At 43.1% G+C, this 19127-nt stretch overlaps 1 long non-coding RNA gene across 1 annotated transcript; it reads left to right on the top strand.

Moving 5' to 3' along the window:
- Nucleotides 1-13517: 13517 nt before the first annotated feature.
- LOC140472151 (uncharacterized) lies at nt 13518-16547 on the top strand. The gene is made up of 2 exons (XR_011957432.1): nt 13518-13612; nt 16285-16547. It is a non-coding gene; the product is annotated as an uncharacterized lncRNA (long non-coding RNA).
- The last annotated feature ends 2580 nt before the right edge of the window (nt 16548-19127 follow it).

Below are 19127 nucleotides of genomic sequence, written 5' to 3' on the forward strand. Positions count from 1 at the left end.
AACATATAGACCTTGAACTGTAGACATTTCACTTTTAAAGTCCTCCCACTTGCAGGAGGTCCCTTCGCCTGCAAACAAACTCCTCCAACCAACCCCTTCAAGCTCCTTTCTCATTCCATCAAAATTCGCCTTGCCCCAAGTTAGAACTTTTACATGTGGACCAGTTTTGTCCTTCTCCATAACTATTTAAAAATTAATAGAACTATGTTCACTGGTCCCAGAGTTCTACACCCCCCCCCCCCCCGCCCCCACTTCACCTCAGTCACCTTCTCTGCCCTAGATCTTAGAGTAGGTCACGTTTTGTCCCTTCCAGAGTTGCACCCTCTACTTACCACTTTAGAAAACTATTCTGAACACACTTAATAAATACACCTGATCTCAGTCCTTAATTCTCTGTCATTCCCAGCCTATGTTAGGAAAATTAAAATCTCCTACTAATGTAATCCTATTGGCCCTGCAAGTCTCCCCAGTCTGTCTACATATTTTTGTTCCCCTAATTCCTCGTTTATTATTTGGAGGCCTTTGTACAATCCAAATCCTATCACCATTCCCTTCTTATTTATTAGCTCCCCAGACAAATCCTCACTGGATGATCCGCCAGTTATTTTATCTCTGAGTACTGCTGTGTTACTCGCCTTAATCAAAAATGAAACTCCCCGTCCCCTCTTTCCACCATCTCTGTCCCATATAAAACACCTGTACCCTGGTACTTTAAGCTGCCGGTGCTGTCCCTCCCTTAGCCATGTTTCAGTAATGGCTATAATATCCCAGTCACATGCACCGATCCATGCCCTGAGTTCATCGGCCTTACCTGTCAGCCATCTTCCATTGAAACAGTTGCAATTTAATCCAACAGGCAATCCTTGCTCCCCGTCGTTGTCCAGCCTGACCTCTCTCTTCATTTTACTGTTTCTGATTACTGTATCTCCTTTCAGCCTCGCACTTGCCTCCCTGCTGTTGAGGATCCAACCACTCCCCAACCCCAGCCAATCTAGTTGAAACCCTCCCTTGCAGAAGTTGCAAATCTGCCTGCCAGGATATTGGTCCCCTTCCAGCTCAGGTACAACGCGTCCTTCCTGAACACGTCATCTTGCCCCACAAAAGATCCCAGTAATCCAAAAATCTCTGCCCCCTGCAACAATTCTTTAGCCACCCCTTCATCTGCCATATACTCCGATTCTTACCCTCACTAGCACGGAGAACTGGAAGTAAAATGGATATTACCACTGTCTTTTATCCTTTTCCCTAGCTCTCTACAATCACTCTGCAAGATGTCGTCACTATTTCTATCTGTGTCACTCTGTCCTTTGTAGAAATGTGCACAATGACTTCTGGCTGCTTCCCGCCCACTCCCCCCCCCCACCCCCACCCCCGTTGAGAACGTTCTGCAGCCGCTCTGAGACATCCTGGACCCTGGGCATGTGGGAGGCTACTCACCATTTCGGATTCCCATTTGCAGCCACAGAATCTCCTGTCTGTCCCCCTCACTATCGAGTCGGATAATTACTTCTGTAGTTATTCTACTTGCACAGCCTTCTGACAATCGGATTTCTTCATGAAACAGTTGAATTTGGCTGAATTGCTTTGCTTCAGGCAGTGGGGAGATTCCAATGAATCCTCATCAGGAATCCTCCATTAGTGGGAAAGACGACTCGGCTTTTTTTCACTCCACACATTGCTGTGATGAGCGATAGGGAAACAGAAAGGGAGCAATAGAATGATTCTCCACAGATAGGCTACATTTTCCAACTGTAAGTTAAATCAGTAACGTTATCAGTCCCACACTGGACCCTGTGAGCTCTTCTTGAACATTGTCCGAACTATATGACTCCATCACATTCTCAACTCCAGGTCAGTGCGTTATTGCAGAATCAATTCATTAACAATAAATTTTCCTACTTGTTTTGAAGATGTGTTAATATGTGCTCGCATAATGTAAAAATAAGCGTTTCATGTTTTCACAATATCGGTGTTAAAATGAATATTCTTAAACATATACAGTAATTGCTGGAAAAGCTCAGCTTGTCTGTCAGCAAGAAGGAAGAGAATTCACAGTTCAATTTTACTGTCCAATGACCTTTCCTTTGAAACTGACTTATTCTTAAATTATTTCCCCAGTTTTATTCTCCCACACAAGAAGAAATATCCATCCGGTATTCACCAACTACACTCTTCTCAAGGTCTTATGTAGCCAATAAAACATCCCTCATTCTCAGGCCGAACTGTTAATTCTTCACAACGTAATGCCTTCATCCCAAGAATGCGTAAAGAGAAACATCTTTGAGACGTTTCGAAAGCAATTTTGTTTTTTTTTCAGTTTAGGCAGTTAAAACTACACATAATACAACAGATGTAATCTCAGCAATGCCCTGTACTGATGCAAAAAACATCGCTAAGATCATACCCAACACCCCTTGCACGAAACAGGATCACGACATTTACCTTCCAAAACACTTGCTACATCTTCAGGTTAATTTGATGTGATTCATGTCCAAAGACACACAAATCCCTCTGAAACACTGAGTTCTGCATTCTACTTGCATTTAAATAAATTTCTGCTCTTTCGCCTTTTCCCCAAAACAGAAAATTTCCATCACATATGTATTGTACTGTTTTTTTTTCTGCTGAAGATTTGCTCACAGACATCCTCTGTCTCTATGCCATTGCTTGTTGCTGTGCCCTCCCCCAGTCTGTATCCCATTGCAAACGCTCTGCCCTCCTCCTGTTTGTATCCCATTGCAGACGATGTGACCTTCCCCGTCCGCATCCCATTACAGACGCACTGCCTTCAGCTGTCTTCATCGCATTGCAGAGGCTCTGCCCTTCCCCTGTCTGTATCCCATTGTAGATGCACTGCCATCGCTCTGCCCTCCACTGTCTGTATCCCATTACAGACGCTTTTCCTTCCCCTGTCTGTATCCCACTGCAGACACTCTGCCCTCCCCTGTCTGTATCCCACTGCAGACGCTCTGCCCTCACCCATCAGTATCCCATTGCAGACAGTCTTCCCTCCCCCTGCCTGTATCCTATTGCAGGCATGCATCCCTTCCCCAGTCTGTCTCCCTTTCAGACGCTCTGCTCTCCCACTGTCTGTATCCCAGTGTAGACGCAGTGCCTTCGCTCTGCCCTCCACTGTCTGTATCCCACTGCAGATGCTCTGCCCTCCCCCGTGCATATCCCATTGCAGACGTTCTGCATTCCTTCGTCTGTATCCCATTGCAGATGATCTGTCCTCTCCCTGTCTGCATCCCATTTCAGACCTTCTGCCTGCCCCCTGTCTGTCTCCTATTGCAGACGCTCTGCCCTCCCCCCGGCTGTATCACATTGCAGACGCTCTGTCTTCTCCCTGTCTGTATCCCATTGCAGATGCTCTGCCCTCTTCCTTCTGTATTCCATTGCAGATGCTCTACCCTCCCCCTGCCTGTATCCCATTGCAGATGCTCTGACCTCCTCCTGTCTGTATCACATTGTAGATGCTCTCCCCTCCCCTGTCTGTCTCCCGTTGCAGACGGTCTGCCCTCCCCTTGTCTAAATCCCATTGCTGACGCTCTGCCCTCCTCCTGTCCCTATCCCATTGCAGACGCTATGTCCTCCCTCTGTCTGTATCCCATTGCAGACGCCCTGCCATCCCCATCTGTATCATTGCAGATGCTCTGCTCTCCCCGTCTGTATCCCACTGCAGTCAGTCTTCCCTCCACTGTCTGTATCCCATTTCTGATGCTCTGCCCTCCCCCCTGTATGTATTCCATTCCAGACGTTCTCCCCTCCCCCTGTCTGTATCCCATTGCAGACGTTCTGTCTCCATTTGAAATCTTATTGAATGACTATCCTGTTGCATGAGCAAACTGAGCCCCATCTACTTCATCCGGTTCATTAGAATAGATTGTAATTTGTTGATGATCTCATACAGATCCCTGAAGATTTCCACTCATTGCAACTTTCCAAACACAAAATGAGTAATGATCTCTACTCTGCATTTCCTGACAGCTACCAGGATGTCCCTGGATGGTTATATGGCGTCCCCCTGTGCTGTGTAATTGACTGAATACTTCATTCTGTTTGGTGGGGTCTGTTTGGTGCAGCCCATTTTGCCGCAGACCCATTTAGGCGCAGAACCTTTCAGCGCAGCTCATATTTATTCCTTTACAGGCTTTGATCAAAGCTTTAATCAAAGCAATAAAAATAAAAATAATGTTTATTCCATTTAGTAAAAATGTTAAAAAGACACTTGAGTAAGTGTAACATTGACTCAGAGTTTTATTTCTGAGCTAAAATGATAATTGGCCTTGCATTTATTCAGATTGAAAACATTCGTGAAGCGATTGAACATTTGACTGATGCGCTTCCAGATGAACTGCAACCGCTGCTGGACTGGTTCGCGGATAACTATGGAGGTAGAAGATTATGCAGAGGAAATGGTCGGCGTCCACCGCTTTTTCCAGTTGGAATGTGGAATTTATATGAAAAGACTTTAAACAATGAGGACAAAACAAACAATAATGCAGAAGCTACCCACAGGAGATGACAATGCGAACATGATGTGGAACATCCAGTTATTTGGAAATTTATTGACAGTTTACGAAAAGTTCAGAGAGGAAGGGACATTTACGATGAGCATCTGATAGCAGGGCACGATATTCCGTTGAAATTAAAGAAGCAGACGCATGACTACAAACACTCGTAAGAAGTTTTGGTGAGAGAAATGATGTCGAGTATTTATGAGGGAATGCCCACAATTTTGAATGAACGTCATGTTTTAGATTTTTCATAATGAACTTATTCCGTTAACTTTTTTTTATTTTTAACATTTTTACTGAAGAGAATAAACATTATTTTTATTTTTAGTCTTTCATTAATGTTTTTAACTAAGCCTGAAAAGTGAGAGAGATAAGATTGGAACTCCCAGCGAGTTTAAATTGAGAATTGCTCTTTCCTGAACATTGCTGCTTACTTGGTTGGTGGGATGTTGATGTTTCACAATCTCCACACAAGGTATCCTAGTCCTCTGTGGCTCTTTCCAGGATCCTCCCCACATGTCGAGGTAGTGGGTGAGGGAACAGATATCCGTCATTCTAACACCCTTTATGTCCTATTCCAGGATGTTTCTCCTGGAATTGGTGAAGAGGAGGGATGGAGTGAGGGTGGGAGTGGGTACCCCTACTATTAGTGCTGGTGTAGTGGAAGGGGGAAGGGTGAGATGTCCGGAGGGAGTCTGACCACAGTGTTGTATCCATGAAATGGTATTCCTGTGCGCGGCTATTGTGTCAGTGAGAGAAAACGTCGGGGAGGGAAGGTGCTGAATTCAACAGTGAGTGTGGTCGTGCTTGAGCCTTATTTGGAGATAGAGTGTGAGCCTTGTTCGGGGGCAGGTGTTATAACAGATATACAGTGAGTGTGAGGGAGCAGAAGAATATGGTGACACTTATCCTGGCAAAGTTGGGGGAAAGAATATTGATGCTTGTCCTGTATTGCTGACCAATTCTTCAGATCATCTCAGCATTGAGGTGAATCTCCCTGAATATCTTGTCCAAGTCTATCGCTAATAACGCCACAGACCTTTTCCATCACATCCAAAAGAATCAGTTTGGGTAGATCTTACAAAGAGTAAGGTGAAGCAAACATTGGTGCATTATATATCAAACCCAAATCTATCACGCAAATACTTTACATCATATGTTCTGGAAATTAGGTGTGTAAGTATATGCAAGGGAAAGCAATGACATAGTGATATTATCGCTGGGCTCTAAACCCAGAGACCCAGGTAATATTCTGGGGACATGAGTGCAAATCCTGCCATGGCAGATGGTGGAATTTGATTTCAATATGTATCTGGAATCAAGGGTTTATGATGACCAGGAATCCATTGTCGATTGTTGGAAAATCTCATCTGGTTCACTGATGTTCTTGAGGGAAGGACACTGCTGTCCTTACTTGGTGTGGCCTGCATGTGACTCCAGACTCAAGACAACGCAGCTGACTCTGAACTGCCCTCTGCCATGGGCAATAAATGCTGGTTATCCAGCGACGCCCTCATCCTGTGAATGAGTAGCAAATAATCATGTGTGGTGCAGTAATACTGGATGGTCTCAAGTTGCACCGAAACTGCATTAACTAAGTGACTACTAACACTGTGAAGAATAACTTCCATAAGTGCGTATCAGGTCGGTTGAACAGTATGTTGTTAACCAAACTAGAGAGCAGGTTATTTCAGATTTGGCGTTGTGTGGTCAGGAGGACTAATTAATAACCTTTCTCTGAAGCAGCTTTGGAGGAATAGTGACATCAATATGTTGCATTTTTACACGGCGCCTGAATACAATATCGAATGTTCGAACGTTCTGGTCACGCATCATGGAAGCCCGGCAGACTAGAGGGTTAATTACACTCCAGTGAATTGGGGAAGTACAATATAACATTCAATGGGAGAAGCAATGATTGTGAGAGTCATACAGTCCGACAGCACGGAGACAGGCCCTTCAGACCAAACTGGTCCATTCCGAACGAAATGTTAACCCCATTTCCCTGCCCTTGCCCCGTATCCTTCTTATTCTTTCCTATCCGTGTATTTGTCCAAATGCATTTTAAATTTTGTGAATGTACCCACCTCAACCACTTCTGCTGACAGCTCATTCCATGTGCATACCACCCTGTTTGTAAAAGAAATTGCCCCTCAGGTTTCATTTTACTCTTTCCCCTCGGATCTTAAATTAATGCCCTCTGGTCCGTGGTTGCTCAACCCTGGGGAAAAAAGACAGCGTGCATTCACTCTATCCATGCTTCCCATGATCTTATACACTTCTATCAGATCCCCCTCAGTCTCATACACTCTAAAGGAAAAACTCCTAGCTTGCCCAACCTCTCACAATAACTCAGACCATTGAGTCCCGGCAACATCCTTGTAAGTTTCCTCTGCACTATTTCCAGTTTAATAACATCCTTCCAAAACCAAAGTGAACAACACTGAACATAACACTACCAGTATTGCATCACCAGCAACCTCTATAACTGCAACGTAACTCCCTAATTTCGATACTCATTGCTCTGACTGATGAAGGCCAGTCTGCCAAATGCCTTTTTCACTGCCCTATCTACCTGTGACTCCACTTTCAGAGGACTTTGAACCTGAATTCCAAGGTCCCTTTGTTTCAATACCCTCCTAAAGACCCTGCTATTCACCATGAAACTCCGACCTTGCTTTGACTTTCTCAAATGCAAGAACTTACACTTATCTGTATTAAACTCCATTTGCCATTTCTCGGCCCACTTCCTCACCTGATCAAGGCACTGCTGTAATTTCTGAAATTCCTGATAGTCTTCCTCACTGTCCACGACACCGTCTATTTTAGTGTCACCTTGAAACTTATAATTCATGCCTGTACATTCTCATCTAAATCATAGATGTGTGTAATATGTAAATATATACACAATAAACATGCATAAAACAAACAGTAATAGTCCCAGAATTGACCCCCCAGGCCTCGAGTCCGGTAAGCATGCTTCCACTATTACATAATGTTTCCTACCATCAAGCAAATTTTGGATTTGATTTGCCAGCTCCCCCTCAATTCCATGTGATCTAAACTTCCAGAGCAGCGTACAATGTGGAACCTTACAGAAGGCCTTACTGGAATCCATATACACCAGGTATACCACCAAGTTACTTGTCATTTCACCAAAGCAATCTATCAAATTTTTAAGACATGATCCCCCATGCACAAAGCCATGCTGATTGCTCATAATCACACCCTGCCTTTCCAAATCCATGTATATCTTCTCTCTCAGAACCTTATCAAGAAACCTACCTACTAGAGATGTCAGGTTTACTGGTCTATAGGTACCAGGTTTTTCTTTGTAGCTCTTCTTGAATAAGGGCACAACATTCGCTACACTCCAGTCATCCTGGACCTCACCCGTTGGCTACCGATGATGCAAAAGTACCAACCAAGGCCCCCGTTATTACTTCTTTGTCCTCCTGCATTGTTCCTGAATATATCGGGTCAGGACCAGGAGGTTTATAGAAATACTGATATGTCTACTTATTTCAGGTGAAAACACCAAAGAATGAGAAAGTGACTTAATGATGATTAAATTAACAAATTAAAGAAGATATTAATCACAGGAAGTGACTTCAGAAGAATTCCAGACTTTGTGGAATCCTGAGAATTCTCAGAAAATTGCAATCCAGAAAAGGAGGGTCATGAAACTGATCAGGAAATCAAAAAACGAACATGCATGCAAACAAACAGGAACACAAAGACTGCAAAAATCTACGATCTATATTTCAAAGGAATGAAAAACATAGTCAAATGTGGAAATTTCAATCGGGAGAGACGAGTTTATGGTTGATAACAGGGAAATTGCAAAGCAAATGACCAGTTACTTTACATCTGTCTTAATGGAGTAAGATCCAGAAAATCACCCAGAAATACGAAGTGATCGTCTCGGACTTGTGGAAGTAAAGACATAAAGTCAATTCATATCAGTAACAAGGCAATATTAAACATGCAGCTGGATTGAGCATTGCTCAGCTTGACAAACCAGATGTACTTCATACCAAAATCTTCAGAAATAAATCACAAATAGAAGCATCGATTGCATTGTCGATGATTGTGTTCTATTTTCATGTACATTCTGCAGAGTCTGGAAACTGGTGTAGATAAATGTACATTAGTAAACATGATCCAAGCACGATAGATGAATGGTAGGGATCCAAGCATCTACAAAGGGAAGAAGAGATAGTGTGGAGAACTGCAGACTAATTAATTTTACATTTGTCGGGAAACTGTTGGAATCTATTATATAGGATGTGATATTGGATACTTAGACATTAACAGCAATATTGGAGAGACTCAGTATGCATTTCTGAAAGGGGCATTATCCTTGACAAACTTTGGAGTTGTTTGAAGTTGATTCTTACAGCATAGATAATGGGGATCCAGTAGAATTGGCATATTTTAGATTATCAGAAGGCTTTCTAAAAGAACTCACACAGTGAGTTCGAAAATGCATTGATGTGAAGGGTATTTGGAGGAATATATGTAAATGGAAAATTAAAGTTTGGTTTGCCTTCCTTAAAGGGAGTCAGAATATAGATGTAAAGACATGTTGAAGCAGTTTCACAGAGTTTTGGTGAGACTGTACCTGGAATATTGAGAACAGTTTTGGTGACCAAATCTGAGAAAGAATATACTGAGCACAGAGGAAGTGTAATGGACATTATCCAGATAAATCCCTCAGATAGGAGATTGCGTGATGAGGAAACTCGGCCTGTGTTCTCTTGAGTTTCAAAGAATGAGAGTTGGGTCACTGTCAACTTTATAAAACTCACAAAACATACGACAAGTTGGAAATTAACAGATGTTTATCAGGCTGTATAATCCACATTCAAGGCAAATAATGGCAGGATAAGGACAGAACATTGAAGACTGAAATAGGGAGGAAATTCTACACGTGGACGGGACTGACTAACACAGGGGAAAGGCAGGGCAAGATTACGGAGAATCCCCAGACAATCTATAAGTGTGTCAAGTGTAACAGAATAACCAGCAAATAGGTAGGCCTCATTAGTGACTTGTCAAGTTGCATCTAAATCAACTTTAGTAGTAGGAGAAAGAGGGGAGTGTGGAAGGCTGTTTGTGTGACTGGGGGCCAGTGTACCACAGGCATCAGTGCTGGGTCCCTTATTATTTGTGATTCAGAGGTGTTAGTGTTGGGCTGGGGTGGACAAATGTAAAAATAGCATAACACCAGACTATAGTCTAACAGATCTATCCGGCAGCACAAGCTTTCGAAACACTGCTTCTTCATCAATGTGCACAACCACGTGATGTAACTGATGTTGAGAGATTTTTAACCTTATTAATTGTGGTATTCATAAATGATGTAGCTGTGAAAATGGATGAGGGGTGGGGTATGTAATAAATAAGTTTGTGTTTGATACAAAGATTGGCCGGGTGATTAGCAGTGAGGAGGATGGCCTTATGTTACAGGGTGATACAGATGGAATGGTCAGATGGGTGGATCAATGGCAGATGGAATGCAAATCTGATAACTATGAGATGATACACTTTGGGAGAAGGAACCAGACAGGGGAGTACTCAATGTATGGCAGTACACTAGGAAGCTCAGAAGGTGCTTCTCCACATATCGCTGAATGTGATTGAACAGGTTAATACACAGTTTGGGGAAGGATAGGGGAATATAAACATAGCCTTTATTCATCTAGGCATAGATGATAAGAACTATGCAGAACTTTGATGACGGCAAGATGGAATTCTGTGTGTAGTTTGGGAACAACATTACAGGAAGATGTGCTTGTACTGGAGGGGGTACAGAGAATATTCACCAGGATGTTCCCTAGGATGGAGCATATCAGCTATGGAGAGAGGCTGGATAATCTCAGGTTGTTTAGTTTGGAGGAGAGAAGGCTGAGAGGTCTGTGATTCAGAAGAATAGGATTACGAGGTCCATGGACAGTGTGGATAGACACAGCTTTTAGTCTAGGGCCCCACTTTTAAAGTGAAGGGTTTGCGGTTCAGTGAAGATTTGAGAATTGTTTTTCAACCAGAGGGTGTTGGGGTCTGGAATGCACTTCTTGAGAGTACAGTTGTCATGGTAACCTCTACCCATTAGAAACGACACGGCTGTGCACTTCAAATACTTTAAGATTCACGGCTATGGTCATGTGTCGGAAAGTGGGCCTAATGTAGACCGTGCTGTATTTCTGGTAGTACGGAGACTTTGCTTCAGTGATTGTATGGCTGTGGAAGGTCAATCATTGAGTAGCTTAAGGTAGGAATTGATGGGTTTCTGAAGAATATCTTAACAAAGTTGATAAGAGAGAACATGAAATATTTCCTGAAAATATGTCAAGGGCAAAATTAAGAGCAAAAAGGTGCAGATTTCTTACCGTCTGATACCAGATAATTGAGGACAGCGAAATAGCAGAACGATGGAGCAAATACTTCAGTTATGCCTTCACAGAAGAAAATAAAACAAAAAAGAAAACTTCCTAGTAATACGAGGAAACTTTATTCTGGTGAGAAAAAGGGATAGAATGAAATTAGCAGCTAAACAGTTTTAGAGAAAGTATTCGACTGAAATTAATGGGCATAGACAAAGTCAACAGAGATTTATGAAATGGAAACCATATTTGAGAAAGTGGCTTTTAGTAGAATTATGTAGAAGGTATCAATGCCATACGAATGGAATCTCAAAAAGAGTTTTGATAAAGCCCAAGCCTATTCTGCAAATTCGAATCCTGTGGAACTCAGGCTAATATATGGTCATAGATTTAGAATGGGAGAGCTGGCAGGAAACAGTGAGTAGGAATTAAACAATTTTTTTTTAATGGAAGGCTGGGAGGATATAGAAAGGATCATGGCTTGGGCTCCAGCTATTCCCAATACGCATCATATCTTGGGTGTGGAGCGCAACTGCAATATTCCCAAGTCTGCTGACAGCACTAAACGATGTCAGCCTTTGAGTGGATGAGGAGGATGTAAAAAAGTTCCAAGGTGATTGAGACAAGTGGAATAACTGGGCAAATACGTGGCAGATGGAGAGTAATGAAGGAGATGAAATGTTGTGTACTTTGATGGGAAAAATAGAATGGCAGCCTCTCATTTGAAAAAGGAGTGGTTTAGAAATGTTGCTCTATGAATGAACTTAAGCTGCATTTTTGTACATTTCTGTATAGCCTGCCGAGTCCATGTAGGGCAGTGAGTTCTGAAGCCAGAGGTCAATACTGGGAATGGCATTGGCACGCTGACCATTGTATGTAGGCCCAGCAAGTGGGGAACTGTAACTTTGAAAGGAATCTGGATCTCCCTGTAGACCAGTCACTGAAAGCAATATTGCAGGAGCAGAGAGCGGGTAGGAAGATAAATGCTGTATTCACTTTCATTTCAGGGGGATTTGAGTACAGGAGTAAGTGTATCTTATGCAGCTGCACAGGGACTTGGTGAGACCCCATCTCGAACATTGTGCAGTATTGTGTGCAATGTTGGTCTGTTTTCCTAACAGAGGACAAACCTGACATTGAGGGAGAGCAGCAAAGGATGACCAGACTGATCTCTGGGATGACAGACTTGTTGTGGGAGCAGAGTTTGCAGCGACTGGACCTGTATTCCATGGGGTTTAGGAAAATGAGTGGAAATCTCAGTGAAATATATAACACTCTGACAGGGCGAGACAGATTAAAAGCAGGGATGGTAATTCCCGTGGCTGGGACGTCTAAAACAAGGGGCCACAATATTAGGTACAGACAGGCCACTTTGCCTTGAGATGAGAATAAATGCCTGCACTCAGAGACTGGCGAACCAGGGGTACTCTCTCCCAGATCAGGCTGTGGAAGTCAAGGGGCTGAATATAAATAAGGATTTCTGGAAACTAAAGGGATTGGGAGAGAGCATGAGTATGGTGTGAAGATAGAAAATCAGCTATCATTCCAAGTTGTTCTCTAATAACGCAGTAAATGTGTTTCTTTGCAACACTGTGTTGTAGAAAATTGTGCAATATTGATAATGGGGTCTTTGGATAAAAGAGGATAAGTGCCGAATCAGTAAAAACCAAAAATTAAATTTGGTCTAACACACATTCGGACAGTCTAAATAAATCATTAAATTACATGTTGTAATGGAACAGTGCTGTAAATGTAACGCTTTCACACGACAGTCACTCAGTAGAGCACTGTACCTTTCACCACAATCTTCACCAGAAAGTGCGCGGAGGCTGAGTGACCATGTGATGCCGATGGGGAATTCCAGTTCTCCCCAAGATTCTCCCCACAGTTTGAAATAAAGTTGTTTCTAAATATAAACTACAATTCCCAGTTTCAGGCTCAGTTTCAAGGCCTGTAGAGCGGATTGCATTCCTGTTTTAGCTGAACACATTGATTGTACCTTTTGTAGACAGAGGGATCTTGAGGAAAGGTTTGCTGTTCAGCTGGTGTCTGGCAAGGAATCGCATCACAGTGAACACGAGTTCACTTTATAGAAAAAGGTTCATTAATTGCATTGCAGCCAAATTGTATTTAATCAACACGCGTTATCAGTGAACTGCCTGTACATAGAATGGAGGCACAAAACTGGTGGGCTGAATGGACTACAGCAGTTCTCATTTTATGGTTCACAACGTTTAAACATATTAAGGGATATATATATTGTATGGGGAAAACTGCATTGAGGAGATGTTCGGCCATTAACGAGAATAGGGAAAGCTCAATGAGTTGTATGACGTATTCCTTTCCTGATGCTTCTGTGCAGTGTGTGGGAAAGCTCTGTAAATATTGTCACAAGCTCTCAGCTGTTAGGAAGGAGGTCTCTGCAGGGTCAACAGGATTGTGTTTCCCGTTCCCTTTTCTGATAACGAGGCTGGTGCCGGGTGTTCTCTCTGAGTTTATCCTTTAAGACCTCGTAGCAGTTTGATACAATTGGGTGCCTTGCTTGGCCGTTTCAGAGACCATTGAAGAGTTTATAACATGTCTGTGTCTGGAGTCACTTTTAGGCCAGACCAGGAAAGCACGGGAGATTCACTTCCTGAACGTATACTGGGGAAGGAGATCATCGTCTATAATCGACATTGAACAAATGATCACTATTACTGACACCAGGTATTAGATCCAGATATTTTCTTAATTGTTTTTAACTAGCACCAGTTGTCAGAGAATTATCCTGGTCTGGATTAGCAATCCAATGACAATTCCACAGCAGCACCATCTCCACATGGGGGCCTAGCGGAAACCACACTGAACTAATTAACTGTTCAAAGAAGGGAATAGGGATAACCCCGGGAATTACAGGCCAGTTAGTCTTATTTCTGTGGTAGGCAAAGTAATGGAAAGGGTACTGAGGGATAGGATTTACGAGTATCTGGAAAGACACTGCTTGATTAGGGACAGCCAGCACGGATTTGTGAAGGGTAGGTCTTGCCTTACAAGTCTTATTGAATTCTTCGAGGAGGTGACCAAGCATGTGGATGAGGGTAGAGCAGTGGATGTAGTGTACATGGATTTTAGTAAGGCATTTGATAAGGTTCCCCATGGTAGGCGTATGTGGAAAGTCAGGAGGCATGGGATAGAGGGAAATTTGGCCAATTGGATAGAAAACTGGCTAAACGGTCGAAGGCAGAGAGTGGTGGTAGGTGTTAAATATTCAGCCTGGAGCCCAGTTACAAGTGGAGTTCCGCAGGGATCAGTTCTGGGTCCTCTGCTGTTTGTAATTTTTATTAATGACTTAGATGAGGGAGTCGAAGGGTGGGTCAGTAAATTTGCAGATGATACGAAGATAGGTGGAGTTGTGGACAGTGAGGAGGACTGTTGTCGGCTGCAGAGGGACTTAGATATGATGCAGAGCTGGGCTGAGGAGTGGCAGATGGAGTTCAACCCTGCCAAGTGTGAGGTTGTCCATTTTGGAAGAACAAATAAGAATGCGGAATACAGGGTTAATGGTAGGGTTCTTAGTCAGGTGGAGGAACAGAGGGATCTTGGGGTCTATGTACATAGATCTTTGAAGGTTGCCACTCAGGTGGATAGAGTTTGTAAGAAGGCCTATGGAGTATTATCGTTCATTAGCAGAGGGATTGAATTCAAAAGTCGTGAGGTGATGTTGCAGCTGTACAGGACTTTGGTTAGGCCACAGTTGGAGTACTGTGTGCAGTTCTGGTCGCCTCACTTTAGGAAAGATGTGGAAGCTTTGGAGAGGATGCACAGAAGATTTACCAGGATGTTGCCTGGAATGGAGAGGAGGTCGTACGAGGATAGACTGAGAGTTCTCGGCCTTTTCTCGTTGGAACGGCGAAGGATGAGGGGTGACTTGATAGAGGTTTATAAGATGATCAGAGGAATAGATAGAGTAGACAGTCAGAAACTTTTTCCCCGGGTACAACAGAGTGTTACAACGGGACATAAATTTAAGGTGAAGGGTGGAAGGTATAGGGGAGATGTCTGGGGTGGGTTCTTTACCCAGAGAGTGGTGGGGGCATGGAATGCGCTGCCAGTGGGAGTGGTGGAGTCAGAATCATTGGCGACCTTTAAGCGGCATTTGGATAGGTACATGGATGGGTGCTTAATCTAGGTTAGAAGTTCGGCACAACATCGTGGGCCGAAGGGCCTGTTCTGTGCTGTATTGTTCTATGTTCTATGTTCTATGATTATTTTTTGGACTGTGTGACAGCTCTTTCAAAAATAACCCCAACCAATTTGACTATCGTGATGGGACTGAGGGCGTGGTAATTGATCTGATCGTAATTATTCCCTTCTTAGGGGATGGGGCATAGTTGACTAATTACCCACATTAGGAGAAAGTGAGGACTGCAGTTGCTAATTACCCACATTGCCATGGAGTTGTCAGAGTTGGAGCTGGAATGAAACAGCTTCCCCAGCGACACGGCTTGTTGTGAAGCAAAAGTCCTCAGTCCTATTGCAGGAATGGGGTCAGGGCCAAATGCCTTTGTCATATCTACAGTGTCCAGCTGTTGCTTCATGTCACGTGCAGTGAATTGAATTGGTTAAGACGGGCATCAGTGATTCTGTGGGCATCATATTGAGGGTGAGGTGGGTAATCGACTCAACACTTCTGGCTGAGGACGGTGCAGATACTGCATCTTTTACACTGTCGTACAGGGCGGTTCCATTATTTGGGATGGGGATATTTGTGGAGTCCTCTCCCCAGTAAGTTGTTTAATGGTTCATCGACTTTTATCCATGGATTTGACAGGACGACAGAGCTTAGATCTGATTTAGTAGTCTTGGGCTCATCTCTCTGTCTGTATCAGATGTTAGTCCTGCTGTTTGTAGTGTAACCAGTCAAGTGCGGTAGCTTTAATGGATTGTCATCAGCTTTAGGTGCACGTGATTCCGACCCGACCATGTTCACCTGCACTCGTCACTGACCCATGGATCGGCTTGAATGAAATGGTAGACGGATGGACTATCCGGGGGAAAAAGTTACAGATTGTCATTGAAATCTACAGCATCAGATGATAACCCAGTTTTAGCTGCAATATCGACAGTTCAATAATACTGACTGGCCCCAGTTCACACCGAGACCCATTCACCCATCAGCCCTGTATTCAGTGACCTACTCTGGTTTCTGATGCGGAAATACTTCCATTTTCATATTCTCATTCTGCTGGAAGTTTTTCCTTGTGTGATGCCTCCAATTTATTACATAAACTATATCCATTTAAGGTACTAATCTGAATCTTTTCCTTTCAGGAATGCAATCTTCTGTATTTAAAATGAATGTGTTTCCTTCTGTATTTTTTCCCTTGACCATGAATCAGAGCTCTGCAGTATCAGTGATGCCAGACTTATGCAGTTTCAGAGTCAAGGAACTTGTCACCATGTGTTGGTGTTCAGTTCCCAGTGTATGGCTCTCCATGATGGACAGGATGTTTGGGCATCTTTGACAATATGTCGTTGGAAATTATTCAACAAACAAAAATTGCTGAAGAAATGGCTAAAGACGTTGCAGAATTTTCTGGAGTGAATGCAGAGCTAAACTTCCAGTTCCAGTGAACCTTCTATAAAGCTTTTTGTATTTTTATTTCCAGTATCCATAGTCATTTGTTTAATTGAAAAATTGTTCTGTGCCTATTCATTTCTGGAGAAACTCAGCAGGTCTGTCAACATTTGCAGAGAGAGAGTAACAGAGTTAGCGTTTCCAGTCCAGTGTGACAATTCTTCAAAACAGAATACAATTGCAAAATGGTATTTTAATCCCTTGTCAGAAGTGGAGGATGGGTGGCAGGAAAAAGAGGGTGTGGCAAAAGATAAATGGACTTTTAGCAGTGGGGAATGAGAAGATTCTGTATAACGGGTCGGAATTAACGGTTACTGGGGGAAAGGGGTTCTCTTTATTGAATGCAAGATAAAGAAGACACAACCAGACAAAGTCATACGGAGGCCAGGAGGGAGAATGTTGTCCATGTGGTAATATATAGATCTGGCCACAGATACGTTTTCACTGTCGTGATCATTACCCCCTTTAGACAAAGGAATTCAGGTGCTTGACTTCTTATTGGCACTAGTAAGCGTTTCATGCTGCCTTAGTATTGTAACATGGAGAAAAACAAATCACAATATGACGTTTGGGCTGAGTGTTGGTTACCTGTCATTTTTAATATTGTTTAATTTTGCAGTGCTTATCTTTAAACACTTGTTCTTGAAGTTAGTATCAGATGGAGTGTAGGATGTTGAGGGGTGACATTATAGAAACATATAAAACCATGAGAGGTATGGATAGGGTGAATAGCCAAGGTCTTTTCCAAAGGGTAGGGGATTCCAAACATAGAGGGAATAGGTTTAAGGTGAAAGAGGGTAGATTTAAAAGGGATGAAGGGTCAGCGTTTTTACACAGAGGGCGGTGTGGGTATGGAATACGCTTCCAGAGGAAGAGTGGGAGATGCAAGGACAGCTACAACATTTAAAACGCATTTGGACAAACATATGAATGGGAAACATGAAGAGGCATATGGAGCAAATGAAAGCAGATGGGACTAGTATAGTTTGGAAGATCTGCCCAGCATGGACATTTAGAAAAGCTTCACACAGATTCAGGGTGGTTTTGGGAAAGGGAAATGATATTTTGCCCTGTAAAATCATGCAAAGTATTTCTGGAGATGCCTGCAAATGTAACAAGTGGACTTGATAAAGGGGATCTGGTGGACACGAGGCCTTCCAGAGATTTTCCACAAGGTATTACAAAACAAAGGTTCTTACACAAAACAGAAGCTCCAGGACGTTGGATACTGTATTAACGTGGGATGATGATTGTTTAACACAGAAATCGGAGAGTCAGGATTAATGGATCTTTATGGTCAAGGTTTATCTGCTGGAGTACCACAAATATCAGTCTGATGGCATCAGTTATTTACAATCTATGCTGACAGCCTGAAGGAGGGAGCTGAGTACAATATACATCCGAGTTTGAGAATGACACTGAGAATCAAAAGGCAGGCTGTTACTTAATGGAGAGGACTTCCAGAAAAGGAACAGTAAAGGCATTGGAGTCTTCCTGTGTATGAAACGTAAAGTCAGCTCGATGATGCAGCAAGGAACTCGGTTGGTATATTAGGGGTTTCCTGGGAAGAAAGGGTTGTGTTATTGAGAATCTCTAAGATGGTGAGGCGATAATTCATTGGGGTTTAAATGAATGAGGAGTGATACTGCTGAAACATAGAAGACACAGAAGGGGTTGGAGAAGGTACTGTTGAGAAGTTGTTTCCATTGTTGGGCAAAGTGTCGAACTCGAGTATATAGATAACGAATAAGGAACATCGATTTCAATCTGAGATGAAGAGTAATGTCTTCTCTCCGAAGGTACTGAATGTCTGGAGTTCCCTAACCCAGAGAGGTGTGGAGGGATACAAGGAGTCGCCAGGAGAATGGAGTTGAGCCCTGGAGTAGATCAGCCATGTTCTTATTCAATGACAGGGTTAGCTTGAGGGGCAGATTGACCTACTCCTGTTCCTATTTATTAATTTCACATGTTATGCTTTTGGAAAGGAACGGGTTATTTTGCTGGAAATTGTGTTGTACAATATTGCATTCAGGGATAACAGAGGATTTGTTGTTTTAACCCTAGGTGGGGTATGTAGCTGTATTCCCAGCGTATCTGGGTCTGCAACATGACCCCACATCTGGAGCAGAAGTTACAAAGAGGGGAAGCCTGGAAACAGGGATTGGGGGTGGGGGTGGTGGTCACTTCCTGATCCAGTCTGGATTTTCCAAGTACATTTCCAAAACTCCACCTAACCATCGGAGTGGCCTCGATCGGCCGCTGTTTAGCATGTCTGAGGGCTGAATGGAACATCAGAACATAGGGCTGAGGGACACAAGTGGGCCATTCGGCCCTTTGACACTACTCCACTAATAAATAAGGTCATGGCTCATCTCATTGTGATCCCAGCTGCACGGTTCTTTCCATGCACCATTATCCCTGATTCACCGGTCTATGGAAAATCAGACAAAGCCAGCTTAGATGTAACTTAAAGATCCAGCCATCCCAAACTTCTGGGTAAGAGAATTCCCACTTGACTGAAATCCTACTTTGTGTATTTCTCCTAATTCCTGCTCTGACGAAGGTTGGAATGTGTCACTGTTTCCTTTTCTCGTCCCATTCCTT

Source organism: Chiloscyllium punctatum, unplaced genomic scaffold, assembly GCF_047496795.1.
Source record: "Chiloscyllium punctatum isolate Juve2018m unplaced genomic scaffold, sChiPun1.3 scaffold_248, whole genome shotgun sequence".
Taxonomy (NCBI): Eukaryota; Metazoa; Chordata; class Chondrichthyes; order Orectolobiformes; family Hemiscylliidae; genus Chiloscyllium; species Chiloscyllium punctatum.